An 18,278-nucleotide genomic window follows, 5' to 3' on the forward strand; every position below is an offset into this window, starting at 1 on the left:
CCCAGTCACCTCGACTGACTCGTTGTCAGTCGACTCTGTTTTACAATTGGAGTCGAGGTCGGCCCGGATCTGAGCAACTTTATCAGCGAAAAACGTGTTAAACTCCTCGGCACTACTCTGCAAGGGCTCCCCAACTCCCCCCTGATTAAGAAGGGAGCGGGTCACCCTAAACAGAGCAGCTGAGCGGGATTCCGCTGATGCAATCAAGGCGGCATGGTACGCGCATCTTGCCGCCTTGAGCGCCACTTTGTAAGTCTTAATAAAAGCTCTTACAAGTGTTCGATCAGATTCGGACCTACTCTTCCTCCATCGCTTCTCTAGACGTCTCTTTTGGCATTTCAACACCCGGAGCTCCTCGTTGAACCATGGGGCTCTACGGGGTCTAGCGCCGCGGAGAGGTCGCAAAGGCGCAATCCGGTCAAGAGCCCCTGCCGCAGCCCTGTTCCAGGCCTCAGCAAGGGACTCCGCCGAACTGTGGACGAGTGCCTCTGGAATAACCCCAAGCGCCGTCTGAAAGCCCTCTGGGTCCATCAGGCGTCTGGGGCGGAACATCTTCATTGGTTCCGCCTCCCTGCGGGGAAGGATTGGAGCCAGGAAGTCAAGCCGTAGCAGAAAATGGTCTGACCATGACAAAGGCAACGCTTCTAAGCCCCTTAGTCTCGGACCATTGCTCAATTGCTCGGAAAGGAATACCATGTCAGGTGCGTGCCCTCCCTCGTGAGTCGGACCCTGTACTACTTGAGTCAGGTCCATGGCTGTCATGGTGGCCATGAACTCCTGTGCCAGCCCAGAGGTTTTGCCGAGTGACGGCAGGTTGAAGTCCCCCAGGACAATGAGTCCGGGGAACTCCACCGCCAACCCGGCTACCTCCTCGAGTAGCACAGGGCTTTTGACACGCAGCTGGGAGGCAGGTACGTGAGAAATAAGCCCACCTGAACCCCTAAGTCCAACTTCAGCAAGAGAGACTCGCAACCTGCAATTTCCGGAGCAATGAGTCTATGCAGGCAAATCTCAAATCCCAAATCTCTCTCACACACACGTCCTCTTGCAAGATTTGGCATCTGCGCATGCGCAGAAGCAAAATATATTAAAAAATGAAGAAAAAAGATGGTGGTGCCCATAGGACGGCCACTGGAGCAGTCACACCCAAATTGCGCAATATGGTGGCCGCTACCGGTGAATTCACTTGGCAGCTGACTCCATACTCATGATGGTTGCAGTGTCCCATGTGATTTACCTTTTGCCACCTTCTGACCAGCAAAGTCAGCGGGGAAGCCAGATTCACTTAACAATCGTGTTACTAATTTAACAAAAGTGGAAAGGTTGTTAGAATGAGACAAAACTCACTTGACAACTGTCTCATTTAGTAACAGATATTTGGGACTTAATTGTGGTCGTAAGTCAAGGACTACCTGTACACTCTGATTGCGCTTCGTGTGCACATAACCCAAACACTGAATGGGTTTATTTCCCATATTTGGGCAACCACCAAGAGATGGCAGCAAAGAGACAGTGAATGTCTTTCTTTTCAATTCATGGATCCTCCGATTATTTGCAGTTTGAAGATTTTATTTTACGCCTGTGAATGTTGAGGTTACTTAATAAATCTTGGTCAAGTGAGTCAAGATCAACCCATGGTGAAATCTTAAATCTTGGTCAAGCGAGTCAAGTCAACCTATGGTGCAAACTGGTAAATAATAATATTAACTGTAAATAATAATAATATTGGATGTGCCGACTCAATCACAGAACCAAATTCTTGCCAATTTTTTTGTGCTTATTTCAGACACAGATCCCTCGAGTTTCGCGATCTCGAGTTTCGCGAAACACTATATCGCGAGTTTTCAACCCGGAAGTAAACAACACCATCTGCGCATGCGTGCCTTTTTTTCTATGGCCACGCATGCGTAGATGGTGGAGTTTCCCGCCGGGCAGATAAGCTGCTGGCCGGCTTCCCTGGGTCTTCCCCCTCTTGCCCCGGTAAGACCCCAGCGGCGGCGCCAGCAACGGCGTGGGCCGGCGGGCGGTGCGCGCGCGCTTGGGGAAACCCCAGCTCCGCTTCCCAGCTGGGAAGCCACCCCAGCAACGCGCGCGCGCTTGGGGACATCCCAGCCCAGCAACGGCATGGGCCGGCGGGCGGTGCGCGCGCGCTTGGGGAAACCCCAGCTCCGCTTCCCAGCTGGGAAGCCACCCCAGCAACGCGCGCGCGCTTGGGGACATCCCAGCTCCACTTCCCAGCTGGGAAGCGGCCCCAGCAACGGCGTGGGCGGGCGGGCGGCACGCGCGCGGGGAAACCCCAGGCGCGAGCAACGGGGTGGGCGGGCGAAGGGCGGGCGGCGGTGGAAGTAAAAACACCATCTGCGCATGCGCAGATGGTGTTTTTACTTCCGCACCGCTACTTCGCGAAAAATCGATCATCGCAAGGGGTCCTGGAACGGAACCCTCGCGACGATCGAGGGACCACTGTACTTCATTTTTTTGTTTTTAAAATTCTCCTTTGGGGGAAAAAATTTGGAAGCTTGCAAGGCAAGGAAGAACTGGATCTAGCATTTTCTCCCCAGCAGGATAAAGTCTTGAGACATTTTAGGCAAACAGTTTGTTAATGGTATAGTACAATGTGTAAGCTATCAAAACTGATGCTAGTGTATTTATTGTACTAACTGAATGATTATATGTGCTCCTGGGATTATAAATTAAGCCCAAAAAGGTTGCTAAATACATTGGGGGGAGTCATTTTTGCATTGTAGAATAATTATATAAATAATGTATTTTAAAAATACATATTCTTGTTTGCTGCTTTAAACTTAAGCACATCAATGGCTATACAGTAGCTTCCAGGCCTTAAAACTAGATATTGTCTAGATGAGGGCACTTTTCCATCCCAGTTCTGGTGCCCAACTATACAGGTAATCCTCAATTTACAAACTTTCATTTAATGATCACTCTAAGGAACTGAAAAAAGTTACTTACAATTGGTCACATTCACGACTGTTGCAGCACCCCCAAAGTCACATGATCAAAATCCAGGCACTTGGCATGTGATATGTATTTACAAACAATGGCTGCATCCCATGGCCGTTGTTTGTCACTCAAAGCCAGGGGTTGATTCCTACTGGTGTGGTCCAGTCGTGGCCCTCCAATTGCACAATTTGTGTGCGACGGCTCTCGTACTGTCTTAGCCGGTCCGTTCAAGTCGCCATCTTTTTGTTATTTTCGGCGATTCTTTGGCTTTCTCAGCATGCACCGAAGGAAAATCGTCCTTCTGAACATGCGTGGAAGCAAAATTGTGTTAGAGGATGCATGCGCATGCACAAGTGTAGCAAGCACGCGTGCATTCAAAATATTGCAATGAGCACACAGTGCACCGTTAAGACAGTAAGAAGAACCCGCCCCTGCTCCCAGCTGACTTTTAATGAGCAAAGTCAATGGATTCACTTAACCACTGCATGCTTCAATTAATAACTGCAGGAAGTCACTTGACTGCTATGACAAAGAAGATTGTACATTCAGGTGCCACTCACTTAACAGCTGTCTTATTTAGCAACAGAAAGTCTGGCCCTATTTGTGGTTGTAAGTTGAGAACTATCGGTAGAAACATTTTGTCAAATTATCCTGCATTGTGGCCTACATTGTGATGGGTGGCTAAGTCACATATGATGCCTAAAATTCCCATATCCAATGTACTCATGATAGTGAACCTATGGCATGCAGAACCATATCGGAGGGCACGCGAGACTTGCCGTATCTCAGCTCCAAGCATGCACTAACCAGCTGATTTTTCAGCCTTGGGGAAGACCATTTCATCCTCCAAGCCCCGGAATGCAAAAACTGTCCAATAGGAAAACCGGAAGTTCTGAAAAATTGATTTCCGATTTGCCCATTGTGCTGTTTTTCGCACTCCGGGGCTTCAGGAAGCTTCCCTGAAGATTCCGGAGTGCAAGAAACAGCACAACGTGCAAACCGGAAGTCCGTTTTTCCAAACTTCTGGTTTTTTCACTTTCCCAAGTTTCAGTGAGGCCTGTGCGTATGCACGGGGATATGGGGGTTTGTGCGCATGTGCAGAGCAGTGGAGAGGGTGCACATGAGTGGGGGAGGGAATGAGTGTGGGTACATGTGCACCTGCTAGCATGTGCGCACACACCCTTTTTGCACGCAAACTAAAAAAGGTTTGCCATCGCTGCAGTACACTGCAACTGGCTACAGATCAGGTGACTTATCCAAATGCATGTTGGCTAGGAAATTCTGGGAGTTGAAATCCATGTATCTCAAAGTTGCTGTGCTTGAGAAGCACTGTCCCAATGGGCAAATCTAGCATTAGCATTAATTATCATCACCCAATCAAACAGGACATATTTTTGTTTCTATTCCAGTGACCTATCTCCATCTTCCTACTGTATAGAGGAGAAAAGAGCACCCGCAAACTCTTAGAATTTACAGATTTTCTAATTATGTTTGGTTAAACAGAATGTTGTTTTCCTATTTGGGAGACATTATTATTAGTACTAAAATGGCTCTGCCTGTGCGTCTAGTACAGTCGCCCCCAACTGTTTGGGCCGGATCCCTGAAGAAAGTTTTTTCCTTTGAATATTAACTGGTGGTAGACCCAGGAGACAAAACTAGATTTAAGAGGTAGCATTAGATTAGGAGCATATACCTAGAGTTAAGAGTCATGGGTATAGAAATGATATAAAAATAATGACCGTGGGGAAGATTTGGATAGTCTGTAAAAGATAAGGGAACATGTTATCGCTCTGTTTAATGTGGGATGAGTTAGGATAAAGTACTCAAGGAAGTTTAAGAAGGAGAAAGAAGAAGGGAGTGAAGGGAGAGTGGAGGGAAGTAGGAGAGGGGAGAGAAGGTGCAAAGAGGGAGGAGGAGGAAGGGAATCCAAAGAAATGACGATAAACAGACTGATGGATTGATACAAAATACGATACTGATAGATGGTTGACTGGATAAAAATGTATAATTGTGTATGTTACTAATGAACTTTAAGGTACAGTGATCCCTCGATTAGCACGGTCTCGATTAGTGCGAAACGCTGCAACGCGGTTTTTCAAAAAATATTAATTAAAAAATACTCCACGGTTTTTTTTGCTATACCACGGTTTTTCCCACCCGATGACGTCATACGTCATCACCAAGAGTCACTTCTCTGTCTCTTTCTCTTTCTTTCCTGTCACTATGCTTCAATCATTTTCTCATTTCTCTTTTTTCTCCCCTTTTTTCTATCATTTCTCTCTCTCTTTCTTCCTCTCTCACACTCTCTTCCTCCCTTCTCTCTCCCCCCCTCCACTTGCCCACGAGAAGAAAAAAAGCAACCTCTGCCGGGCAGCTCCCCTTGTGCCCCCGCTTTGTGCCTGCCTCTTTTGGGGATTTCTTTTTCTTTTCTTTTTTGCACTGGCAGCGGGAGCTGTTGGGGAGGGCTCTGCCGGGAAGGCCTCTCAGCTGCAGAGCCGAATGGGGGCGGAGGCAACAGCGGAGCCCGGCGCTGGGGCCATGCGAGGCTGTTCATCCAGGGGGGCGTGGACTGGCAAGTCGCCCTCCTTTCTCTCTCTTTCTCAAGATCGCTTGCCGCTTGCCTATTGCAGCGAAGGAGGCGAAGCAAGGCTCCAAGCTGCAAAGCGGCAAGCGGCAAGCGATCTTGGAGTTTCCCCTTTGCCTGGGCGGCAGGAAGACCAAGGGAAGGTTCCTTCAGCCGCCCAACACCTGATCCGCTCCGCAGCGCGGCAGCAGCGAGGAGCCGAAGATGGGGTTTCCTCTTTGCCTTTACCCCATCTTCGGCTCCTCGCTGCTTCCGCGCTGCGGAGCAGATCAGCTGTTGGGCGGCTGAAGGAAACTTCCCTTGGTCTTCCCCGCCGCCCACACGCAAACTCCACCATCTGCGCATGTGCGGCCATGAAAAAAATGGCGCACATGCGCAGATGGTGGTTTTTACTTCCGCATCCAGTATAACGCGGAAATCGGTTAGCGCGGGAGGTCTTGGAACGTAACCCCCGCGCTAACCGAGAGATCACTGTATATGTATTGATATATGTATGGAATTTTGGAGGAGGAAAGAAAGAGAGAGAGAAAGAAAGAAAGAAAGATTTTTCCATGGTGTGGAGAGGGTGTGGGTTTGCATGTTACCTGCATCCTGTGGATGAGGCTTCTCGTTTGCACGGTCCGATTGCTGGCATGCTGCGGCCTAGTGGACCCGGGTTTGGGAACCCCTGTTGTAGTAGATAACAGGAAGTGCTCTGTGCACAATTTCAGATGTCTGAGTCTCCACAAGGTGGCACAATTGCTCCTCTTGCTTCCCCCCCCCCCCACAGTGAAAATAGCACAGATTTAAGGGTGGCAGGACAGTACAGTATTTACTTTAGTTATTGTGGTGAAGCCAAGAACCATAGAGTGACCACTGTCAGAATTGAGGTTACCTACCATATTTTCTAGTTTAAAAAAAGATCATTTCAGCAAGCAAATTATAAGTGGGAGGGAAAAGGACAAAGTCCAACTCAGACAGAGAGGGGCCAGGCAAATAGTTTGGACCAGGGTCACTAAAGTCAGAATCCTTTGACTTTGGCACAATTTCCATCATAGTGATGGGCCTGAGCCAGATGCACTGGCCTCCCATAAGCCACAGCTGTAAAGATGCAACCTTCTTGCAAGAAATTAACCCCACCCCCTCCAGAGCCTATTCTAAGTAAAAGGATGGCTTCTTAAAGGAAGAATGGAGCACAGGAAGAATTATTTGGGACCATAGTTTACATTGTGTTAAACCACTGAGTGCTGCTTAGGTTTCATTTAATAAGAAATCCAGACACTTGCTGTTTGTAAGGGCTGATTTATGTGTTAGAGCAGAGGTCTTGAAACTTGGCAACTTTAAGACTTGTGGACTTCAGCTCCCAGAATTCCCCAGCCACCATACCCATAGCCGCCCCGAGTCTGCGGAGATTAATAATAATTAATAATAATAATAATAATAATAATAATAATAATAATAATAATAATAATAATAATAGCATAGTATAGCTGGCTGGAGAATTCTGGGAGCTGAAGTCCATAAGTCTTAAAGTTGCCAAGTTTCAAGACCTCTGTTTTAGAGCAATGCATGAACCTCACCAGCTGGGTTTAGAATTTGTGGCTTAACACGATGTTCTTACCTTTGGTGAGTGTTATGTTAGTGGGTGTGAAATATTTTGTTGTATTGTCTCGCTGATGCATGCTATACAGGACTCTTGTAACATGCTAAGCAGTCACGTGCTTTGCTTGGCTTGGGGTTAGGACCTGTGAACCAAGCCATTGTGGTCTGCAAACCACAATTTGTTCTTCAGTGAATCCCACTGTAGTTTATTTAATAAACTGCTGTTAAGAAAATCACAGTGCAAAGCGTAAAATGGACTGCAGCCTCACACCCTTTCTACTGCCACTGCAAAATGATAAACAGTAATAAATTTCTGGTTCCAGAAATTAGCATGATCTGAAAACAGCAGGTTGAAGAATTAAATTTTGAACTGCACATTACTTTACTACTTCAGACCCTGACAATAGTACTGTACACCCTGGAGTCTGTATTTAAAAGGTTTGCTTTTTGAGATTGTGTGTTCTGGCACCAGGAACTGAAGGCGGGTATTAGTACTATTTTTTTTAAATATCAGCAGGCTAATAATACAGTACCCTTGTAATTTCACCTTTGCATTCAGTTTGAGCAGAAACACATGCATTTCCATGCATTTCCATAGGCTAGACGGAATAACTTTGACTATAAACATTCCTTTAATCTTCTTATTCTTAACACTACCAGCTTCTGCCTTTCGGGAAATCTACATACCACATTTTTCGGAGTATAAGACGCACCGGAGTTTAAGACGCACCTTAGTTTTTGGGGAGGAAAATAGGGAAAAGAATCTGCTTATCAGATATTCATCTGGCTAGCATCCTTAGTCTGGTCGGCCTCAGCACATTATTTTATCCCCTGGTTAGGGCTTTAAAAAACCCTTATTTGGAGAGAGTAACAATGAAAGAGCTTGCAAGCCAGTAAGAGCTAGGGAAATCATTAGCACCTGCTTAGGGTTGGAAGGAAACATTTGGAGGACAGGAGTCAGATCCAAAGTTCCTACAACTGATAAGTGCAGAGTGATTCCACTCTGCTCTTGGCAACTTGGCCACATTGATAACTGTTTGCATCATGCTGTGGTCATGTGACCACCTTTTACAATGTTTTTTGCCAAAAAACTGGCATTTCCTTCCAGTTTTTGGCAAAACTGGCCCATAGCCAGCCATTAGTTCATTTAATGACCACAACATTCACTTAACAAGCACTACAAATAGTCATACAATCAGGTCAGTCATGTGGATGACCCGATTTGTGACCATTATGAGTTATGACCATGATGGGCGGCTCCAATAGGTCGTCACTCGAGGACTGCTTATTAGAAATGGGTCTGTTAAACTGGACCCTTTCTTACAGACCCTTCGGTACCTAGCTATTTCTAAATGACTGTATTTTGAGCAGTCCTCCACTTTGAAAGAAATCCTTGTATATTCATCTGGGAAACATGCATGAAAATGGTTGCTATTCCTAAGCAACACATTCGCACAGTTCTCCAGGGCTAGCAAAGCCCCTGTAGGCTTCCTAATAGGCTGTCCAGCTGTGAGAATCCTCCCTACAGAAAGGTACCATAAATTCCCCAGAAATACAGTGTTCCCTTGATTTTCGCGGGTTCGAACTTTGCGAAAAGTCTATACTGTACCACGGTTTTTCAAAAATATTAATTTAAAAATACTTTGCGGGTTTTTTCCCTATACCACGTTTCTCCCCGCCCGATGACGTCATGTGTCATTGCCAAACTTTCGTCTGCCTTTAATAAATATTTTTTTAAATAAGCTTTAATAAATAAACATGGTGAGTAATAATCTAAATGGTTTCTAAGGGAATGGGAAATTGCAATTTAGGGGTTTAAAGTGTTAAGGGAAGGCTTGTGACACTGTTCATAGCCAAAAATAGTGTATTTACTTCCGCATCTCTACTTCGCGGAAATTCGACTTTCGTGGGCGGTCTCGGAACGCATCCCCACAAAAATCGAGGGAACACTGTATCCACTAAGGAAAATATACTGCTCAAAAAAATAAAGGAAACACTCAAATAACACATCCTAGATCTGAATGAATGAAATATTCTCATTGAATTATTGGAGTTATATTCTGTTGTTTAAGTGTTCCCTTTGTTTATTTTTTTGAGCACTGTGTATTAACAGTATTTCTAGCCCCAGCAGTTCACTTGATTTAGAAATGCAATTAATTGTTCTTTGGACAGAGTTCACCAAACAGGAGTCAAATGCAAAGCAACTTGTAGTTAGCATAAAAGAGCAAAGAGAGTAGGAAGACAGAAAAAAGATCGAGAATATGAATTATAGCTTTCATTATATGGATATAAATATAATTGGTACGTGTTTATACTGATTACAAGGGTCAAGTACACAGACTTGGAAGGACTAGATAGGAACTTTCAAATGTATGAAATGAGCAATAAAGCAGGACATATTTAGCTAGATTCATATATCACACTAAAAGTATGTTTTGGTTAACTATGGTATACTGAATAAATCACCATTGGCAGGGTTCGTGAACAAGCCATATTACATCATATGTGATATGTGACTTTATTTTATTATGGAAAAATATCCATTAACAATGACTATCTGCAGCTCTCCAAGGATTCAGACTGGAATCTTTCCAAACCATGCTTGAAGCTGTTTAAGCTGAGGATTGAACCTGGACTTTCTATACGTCAAACATGTAGTGTGCTCTAACACTTATCCTTTTCTGTTAATAATGGGAAAGAGAAACCTAAGAGATCCCTATCAGAGACTAGAGAATTGTTGCTGGTAATTAAGGCCAGCATTTGAATAGTACACTAAGGTACAGGGTGCATTCCAAAAGTAATGCAATTTTTTTAAAAAGTAATTTATTGAACAGATTTGCACAAACACTTAAAATTCTTCCAAGTACTGTCCTTGGATCTCTACACATTTTTTCCAGCGACTCTGCCTTGACCGGTACATGCCCTAGAAGGTGTTTTCAGGGACCTCTCGCAAGGTCTTCATCACAGCTGATTGGATCTCCTCTATGGACGAAAAACGGGTTCCTTTCAGGGCTGGGAACAAAAAGAAGTCTGCTGGGGCGATGTCAGGACTATGGGGGAGGCAGCGTTGGCACCTTGTGTTTGGCCAGGAACTCATGGACTCGTAGCGTGTTATGGCAAGGCGCGTTTTTCGTCTATAGAAGATATCCAATCAGCCGTGACGAAGACCGTGCGAGAGGTCCCTGAAGACACCTTCCAGGGCGTGTACTGGTCATGGCAGAGTCACTGGAAAAAATGTGTAGAGGCCCAAGGACAGTTCTTTGGAGAATTTTAAGTATTTGTGCAATAAATTACTTTTTTTAAAAAAATTGCATTACTTATGGAACGCACTGGGATTATATTCTGGTTTTGTAATGACCCAAATGTTAAAAAAATGGACTTCGTAGTATTAGCTTCCTAAGCATGCTGGAAATGTTTGTCAAAATTACACAATGTGGATCTTTCTCCAGCTATAGATGCCAGATCCGAAAATATCCTAGTGTTATATTTGTAAGAAACATTCTGAGAAGACAGGTTGCATTCTACACCCAACATCTTTGATTAGATCTTAGGACCTATATGCCCAGAATGCAAAGCCCACCTGCAAAGGAGATGGCAAATTCAGGATTCTGTAATTCCATCAGTTCATTGAAACTATTCCTGAAAAGAATGGAAATATGGATGTAATTTTCAAGAACTCTGAGATCCTTGCTTCTATCCCACCCACCCCCACTTCTTATCTGGGTAATTATAGACCTCTGACCAACACAATGGCTGCCATACAAGGCGTCTTTTACACCCTGCTCACTTGAGATGCTAAGATGGTGTGATAGTGAGAGAGCCCATCTGTTGTGAAGTTTGCAAATGGCTAAGGTTTTTCTGGTTATTGTTTGGGGAAAGTCTGCAACTTCTCATAAGTGGGAGTCAAATTTGCTCCAAAGACTATGTTAAAACACATTCTTCTAGCTGACAAAAGAGTTTTAAAAAGATTCACATGCTTTGCCTTCTTATAGGACTGGGGGACAATTAAACTGTCCCGTAAAAGTGGCTAGCTGGGGCTATTTGTCTCACCTGCATTTGTAAGAACATTTATTAATTTATATTACTTATGACGCATTAATCAGGCCTTCAAGGATACAATTTACACATGCTAAGCCATGGTTTACTTAACTGTGGTTTGCCTGCTTACATTAGGTCTTAAAAATAATTTACAAGCCACAATGGCTGGATTCATTCACGTTAAGCCAAAACCACAATAAAATTTATTTTCTCCCTCTCAGTTACCAGTCTATTTTTAGAACTCTCTTGGCTTTCCTGATAAGAACAAGATATAGTTTATTATTTATTTTATTCTATAGACTGTTTCATATTTCAAATCAAGTCAGACTACTATTGTGACTACATGAATAGTTTTCTTCTACTGCTCTATAAACTAAAAAATAAACAGAGTTTTGTTCCAGAAAAGAATATGGATATTTTAAGAAATAAAGTAAACATCTGTAACCCTGTATATGTCCAGCCCAGCGCATGATTTGTGTCTGCTTTCTGCTGCCTCATAATGTGGAATTCCTAAGAAGTTATTTGCAGGAAGGTTGACCCAAAGGGGCCCTTGAAATTCACCTAAGGCGAAGTCCTTGGAGCTACACCACACGTGACTATGGTGGTGTGATATGGCTTCAGAAGGTGGAGCATTATGTATCTTGGTTGTTGTCTGCACAACAAGCCAAACTATGGTGGCTATGTATGCACAATAGTCTGAACCACAAAGTAGCCAAGCATACAACATGCTATAGACACCCCAACCTAAATTATTATTTGATGGTTCAATCTATGTGCAAAATCAGAAAATGAAATCAATTGAACCAACTAGTAAATATTGGTAGGTTCGCAGCTCATCATCCCCATTATCGGTGTATCGGTGGTTATTGAAACGGATGTCCATGTGCCACCTCTATGTTGGTTGAGGCAGGCAGGATTCCCTTGAGTACCATTTGTTGGGGGTCAGGGGAAAGGGAGGGTTTTGCCTTCTCTTTCTACTCAAGATCCCCATGTTCAATTGATGGGCCACTGTGTGGCAGAGAATTGTGTACTCAATGAGCTTTGGCCTGATTCAGCATGGCTCTTCTTATGTTCTTATTATCAAAAACTGCCATATTACTATATACTGTAATTTACTGTGTACATTTCCCCCTTATTTCTTGCTCTGCCCTTAGGCATATACATTAGCTTGTGTAGTTTATTCAAATAGGTGTCTTCTTCTGGTATCACATGTCCACCCTATTCTAGAAGGCATTATAGTTTTAGCAACTTTGCAACAGAAATCTATAAAAAAGATGCCTCAAGCTGGATTCACAGATTGTGCTATACCAAACAATGATTTGTTAGGTTTTGGCTTTTGCTTTATTTAAAGTAAAACTTACTACAATGTTTGAACGCAGCCTGTATGACGCTATATAAGCTGGAGGTTGGAACCAGGGAAAGGAGAAGAGCAAGGTGTTAGTCATCTAGAGTGGTCTTTCGATAGGCAAGATCCAGATAGAAATAACAAGAACAGGAGAGCCTCACCAGTACATTTATTTGATTGATTGATTTTGTCCAATGCACAATGAGGGTTTTAGTGGGTATACACATAGTAGAATACATAATGAGGGTTATAGGGGATATACTCATAGTAAAATATATCTAAGAAAGAATAGAAGAAAAGATATAGTAATAAAACATAATGAAAGAATTGAAGAAGAGATATAGGAATAGAAGAAAGGTATAGGAGATATAGGAGAGCAATAGGACAGGGGATGGAAAGCACTCTAGTGCACTTATGTATGTCCCTTACTGACCTCTTAGGAATCTGGATAGGTCAACCATGGATAATCTAAGGGTAAAGTGTTGGGGGTTACTTTATTATTTACTAAAGTATTTATACTTTACCCAGTTACTTTATTAAGGACTTGTCTTTTGAGCAAAAGCAACAATTCCTGGAATTCTCAGAGCTGTAATCCCATCAGGGAATACCAGATATGGAGAAACTGACATAACCAAAGGCTTTTTAGTAATCTGCCTATGTTCATTGGGACTTAGATGATATAATTCTATTTATCATAGTTTACTATTCTTTTTACCCTATAAAGCATGGGTCCTCAAAATATGGCCTGCTAAAACCATTAATCTGGCCTGTGCAAGACCATAAGGCTGCCCCAGCCACATCGCCCCACCCACTCTTCGGCCGAGCACAGGATTTGCTTTCCTAGTCCCATGGGCTGCAACTAAAAGGTAAGGCCAACAATTTTGGCCTGCAGAATGTTGCTGGAGTCAGGGGAGGTGAAAAATGGGGTTTACATGTGCCCCAGGTGGCCAAAAAATGGGCAAAAACAGCCTGTGGTTCACCTTCTCCACTCCAGGAGAGAGAGAGAGGGAGAAGGAAGGAAGGAAAACGAGACAGACAGAAAGAAAGAACGAGAAAGAAAGAGAGAAATTTCTAAACAACTGAAAAAAAGATCTAGTAAAAAGAAAAGACAACCAAAATAGCAACATGCAAATAAAACACCCCCGGAGCAAAACAAATTAAAGTTTAATTTGTGTGCATTGTTGTTAAATTGGCCACACCTACCTAGTCACATGACCTAGCCACATCCACCATCATATGACCGCCTAGCCATGCTGACCCAGCCGGTCCAGCCCCCCAAAGGTCTGAAGTACCATGAATTGCCCCCATCCCTTTAAAAAGTTTGAGGACTCCTGATATAAAGCAAGGAAAATGTATGGTCCTACAAATATGAAATGAGGAGGCCACTGACATGATAGAGGAGCTTCAACAAATTCTGGTGATGTGTTGCTCTACTTGACACACGTGTCATTATGGGACTTATGGTGTTTGTGGCTTTGCATGTGGAATTAACCCAATCTTTATATTTAAATAAATATTAAATAAATAGTTGTTTCTTAACATGATATGTAAACCCAACTACTTGTGATTCACACTACAACCATGGCCACCCACATTATTCTAGTGCAGATTGTGAACCCACCTTGTATTTGTATGTATGCAGCATTGAAGAGAAAGGTTTAGGAATTCTGTTAAGAATTGTGCCTGAATAATTGTTTATTATTTATTTATTAATCGGATTTATATGCCGCCCCTCTCTGAAGACTCGGGCCGGCTTACAACATATTAAAAAAAAACCAATGTACATCAAATCGAATTAATTAAAGTTAAAATCTAATAACCTGAAAACCAATTAAAATACCCTCATATGCATTCAGTCAACAAACTCACCATACATTCATTGGCTGGAGGTAATGTCTAATGACCCCAAGTCTGGTGACATAGATGAGTCTTCAGACTCTTACGAAAGGTGAGGAGGCAGTACGAATCTCCAGGGGGAGTTGATTCCAGAGGGCCGGGCCCCCCACAGAGAAGGCTCTTCCCCTAGGTCTGCCAAGCGACATTATCTAGTTGACGGGACCTGTAGAAGGCCAATTCTGTGGGACCTAACCGTTGCTTGGATTCATGCGGTAGGAGGCGGTACCGTAAGTAATCTGGTCCTATGCCATATAAGGCTTTATAGGTCATAACCAACACTTAGAATTGAGTCCACAAAGCAATTGGCAGCCAGTGCAGACCGCAGAGTGTTGGAGAGACATGGGTATGTCTGAGCAGGCCCATGACCACTCGTGCAGCTGCATTCTGCACAATTTGTAGTTTCTGAACACTCTTCAAATGTAGCCCCATATAGAGAGCATTGCCGTAGTCGAGCCTTGAGGTGATAAGGGCATGAATGACTGTGAGTAGAGACTCCTTGTCCAGCTAGGGCCGCAACTGGTATACCAGGTGAACCTGGGCAAATGCCTCCCTTGCCACAGCCGACAGATGATGTTCCAAGGTCAGCTGTGGATCGAGGGCACCCAAGTTGTGGACCCTCTCCCCAAGCCCAGGTAATGGACAGACAGATGGAAGTGTCCCTGGGAGGCAGAACCCACAGCCACTTCATCTTATCGGGGTTGAATTTGAGTCTGTTAGCACTCATCCAGACCCTTACAGCCTCCAGACACCGGCATATTACTTCCACGGCTTCACTGAGTTTATTTATTTATTTGATTTTTATGCCGCCCTTCTCCTTAGACTCAGGGCGGCTTACAACATATTAGCAATAGCACTTTTTAACAGAGCTAGGCTATTGCCCCCACAATTCGGGTCCTCATTTTACCCACCTCGGAAGGATGGAAGGCTGAGTCAACCTTGAGCCGGTGATGAGATTTGAACCGCTGACCTTCAGATCTACAGTCGGCTTCAGTGGCCTGCAGTACAGCACTCTACCTGCTGCACCACCCCGGCTCTATAGTGGACACAGGATGGAGATGTATAGGAGTGTCATCAGCATACCGATGGTAACTCACCCTATGCCATAGTTCCCTCTAAGCTGAGCAGTGAGCAATTGCTCACTTAAAAATCATCATTAACTCAGAGTTTTTCAAACCTGCCCAGAAGCCGAGAGGGAAAGAGTGAGAGGGAAAGAGTGCTGCCCAGTCCCGAAGGGACTGCCGCTCAGACACTATACTTTTCCGCCCACCCCCCAAAAAATTAGAGGGAACACTGCCCTATGCCCTCAGATTATCTCACCCAGTGATTTTATGTAGATGAAGTAGGGGGGAGAGGAGCAACCCCTGAGGAACCCCACAATGGAAGGATCTTGGAGTCGACCTCTGATCCCCTGCTAACACCGACTGCTACCGACCAGAGAGGTAGGAGGAGAACCACCATAAAACGATGCCTCCCACTCTCAACCCCTCCAGCCAGTGCAGAAGGATACCATGGTCAATGGTATCAAAAGCCGCTGAGAGGTCAAGGAGCACCATGATAGAGGATAAACCCCTATCTCGGGCCCTCCAGAGATCATCCGTCCGCGCGGCCAAAGCAGTTTCCATGTTGTAGCTGTGCCTGAATCCTGACTGCTGAGGGCCTAGATAATATTTATTATTATTAATCTTTATAACTTTATTAACTGTTAAATGTTTGACCAATTAGCATCAGATAATGCCTTTAGACCTCTCCAAAGACAGTGCTATTTGAAATTATCTTAAAATCATACTTGATCCATTTTTTTGGTTCATTTTAAAGAGCACACAATTTTAGACAAATGAACAAAAATATAAGTATTTGCAGGCAAACAAATTTTCATTCCTTGCTACCACTGGACACTGCAGTCCTCTCATAACAGGAATTGCTCCCTACCTTTCCTGAAATTTCTTCATTAGTAGAAAAAATCTGTGACTCGAAACTGAATCATTACTGCATAAAGAAGAGAAGAAAAGCACATTTGATTGATCAATGGAGGAATCAAAGTATTTTAACAGCATGGGAACAAGGCTTTAATATTCCTGTTTTCCAGAAGAGACCCAAGGTCAGATTTAATGAGTTCCACTGAGCCCCCAATTTGTCAAGAATAGCTCCTGATATCCACTTCCAAGAACGCACAATTTTGTTGTTTCTTCCTTTCATGGAATCAGCTTTTGGAGATGAAAAAAACAGGGAGATTAAAAAAGTGCCAAAATGTTCTTCTCACAGTTCCTAAACTGGAAAAACAAAAAACAGTTTGTAGTTTGATATGAAAGAACTTCCTTTTTAGCTAGTGAGACCCATTGGGAGTGGGATTCTGAGACTCCTAGGCCTGTCACAATAGTGGTGGTATTAGACTTATAATCCTTGCTCCGTACGGTTAGAATTCAGCCTTCTTGTCTGCCTCGTTCTCCTGAGATCAAGGACATACAGCACTTGTTGGAATGAGAACGCATAAAATCCCTTAGCAACAGAAACGGACTCTTTTCTGACTGACAAACCCAACCAAGCCAGACAGATGAACAGAGTTGGAAGGGGCCTTGTAGGTCATCTAATCCAGTGTTTCCCAACCTTGGCCGCTTGAAGATATCTGGACTTCAACTCCCAGATTCCCCAGCCAGCATTGAAGTCCAAATATCTTCAAGTGGCCAAGGTTGGGAAACACTGATCTAATCCAAGCCCCCACCCAAGCAGGAGACCCTACACCAGTGGCGGGTTGCTACCAGGACAGTGCACCAGTAGTGACCGCTACGCTGTGTGTGCAGCTTCGGTTATCTTGTGTGCATGCATGCCCATCCCAGTGTGCATTTCTACATGCACAGAAGCAAAAAAAAAAGGTGAAATCTTTTATGTAGATGAAGTAGGGGGGAGAGGAGCAACCCCTGAGGAACCTCACAATGGAAGGACCTTGGAGTCGACCTCTGATCCCCTGTTAGCACCGACTGCTACCGACCAGAGAGGTAGAAGGAGAACCACCATAAAATGATGCCTCCCACTCCCAACCCCTCTAGCCAGTGGCCTCACAAGATTTTGCTTCTTGTGCATGTGCAGAAGGCAAAACATGCTGGGATGCACACGTGCAAGTTAACCGAAACTGCGCATGCAATGCACTGGTAGCAGCAATAATAGGAATCCGCCCCTGCCCTACACCATTCCTGACCGATGTCAATCCAATCTCTTCTTGAAAGCTTCCAGTGATGAAGTTCTCACAACTTCTGAGTTTATTAAAAGAACAGCATAGGAGCATATTAAAAATACAAGTGGTTAAAAGATAGAGAGGTAGAGGAACAACATACAATCGGGGGCCTTCTCTGGGTCCCGTCAACTAAACAATGTCATTTGGCAGGACCCAGGGGAAGAGCCTTCTCTGTGGCAGCCCCGGCCCTTTGGAACTAACTCCCCCCAGAGATTAGAATTGCCCCCACCCTCCTTGCCTTTCGTAAGCTTCTTAAAACCCACCTCTGCCGTCAGGCATGGGGGAACTGAGATACTCTTTCCCCCTAGGCCTTACAATTTACGCATGGTATGTCTGTATGTATGCTTGGTTTTATAATAAGGGGTTTCTTAGTTGTTTAGTATTGGATTGTTACATGCTGTTTTTTAATCACTGTTGTTAGCCGCCCCGAGTCTGCGGAGAGGGGCGGCATACAAATCCAATAAATAAATAAATAAAATAAATAAAATGGAAATGGATCAATAGGAAATTTATCTCAAAGGTGCTTTTTCAATAGGCAACTTAAATGATAAGCAAAATATTTTCAAGAAAAATAAAGAAATATTTTCAAGAAAAATAAAGAAAATCCAACCGCTCTTTGTAAAAAAATGTGATAACCATGGTCC

Source organism: Erythrolamprus reginae, chromosome 12 (assembly GCF_031021105.1).
Source record: "Erythrolamprus reginae isolate rEryReg1 chromosome 12, rEryReg1.hap1, whole genome shotgun sequence".
Lineage (NCBI taxonomy): Eukaryota > Metazoa > Chordata > Lepidosauria > Squamata > Dipsadidae > Erythrolamprus > Erythrolamprus reginae.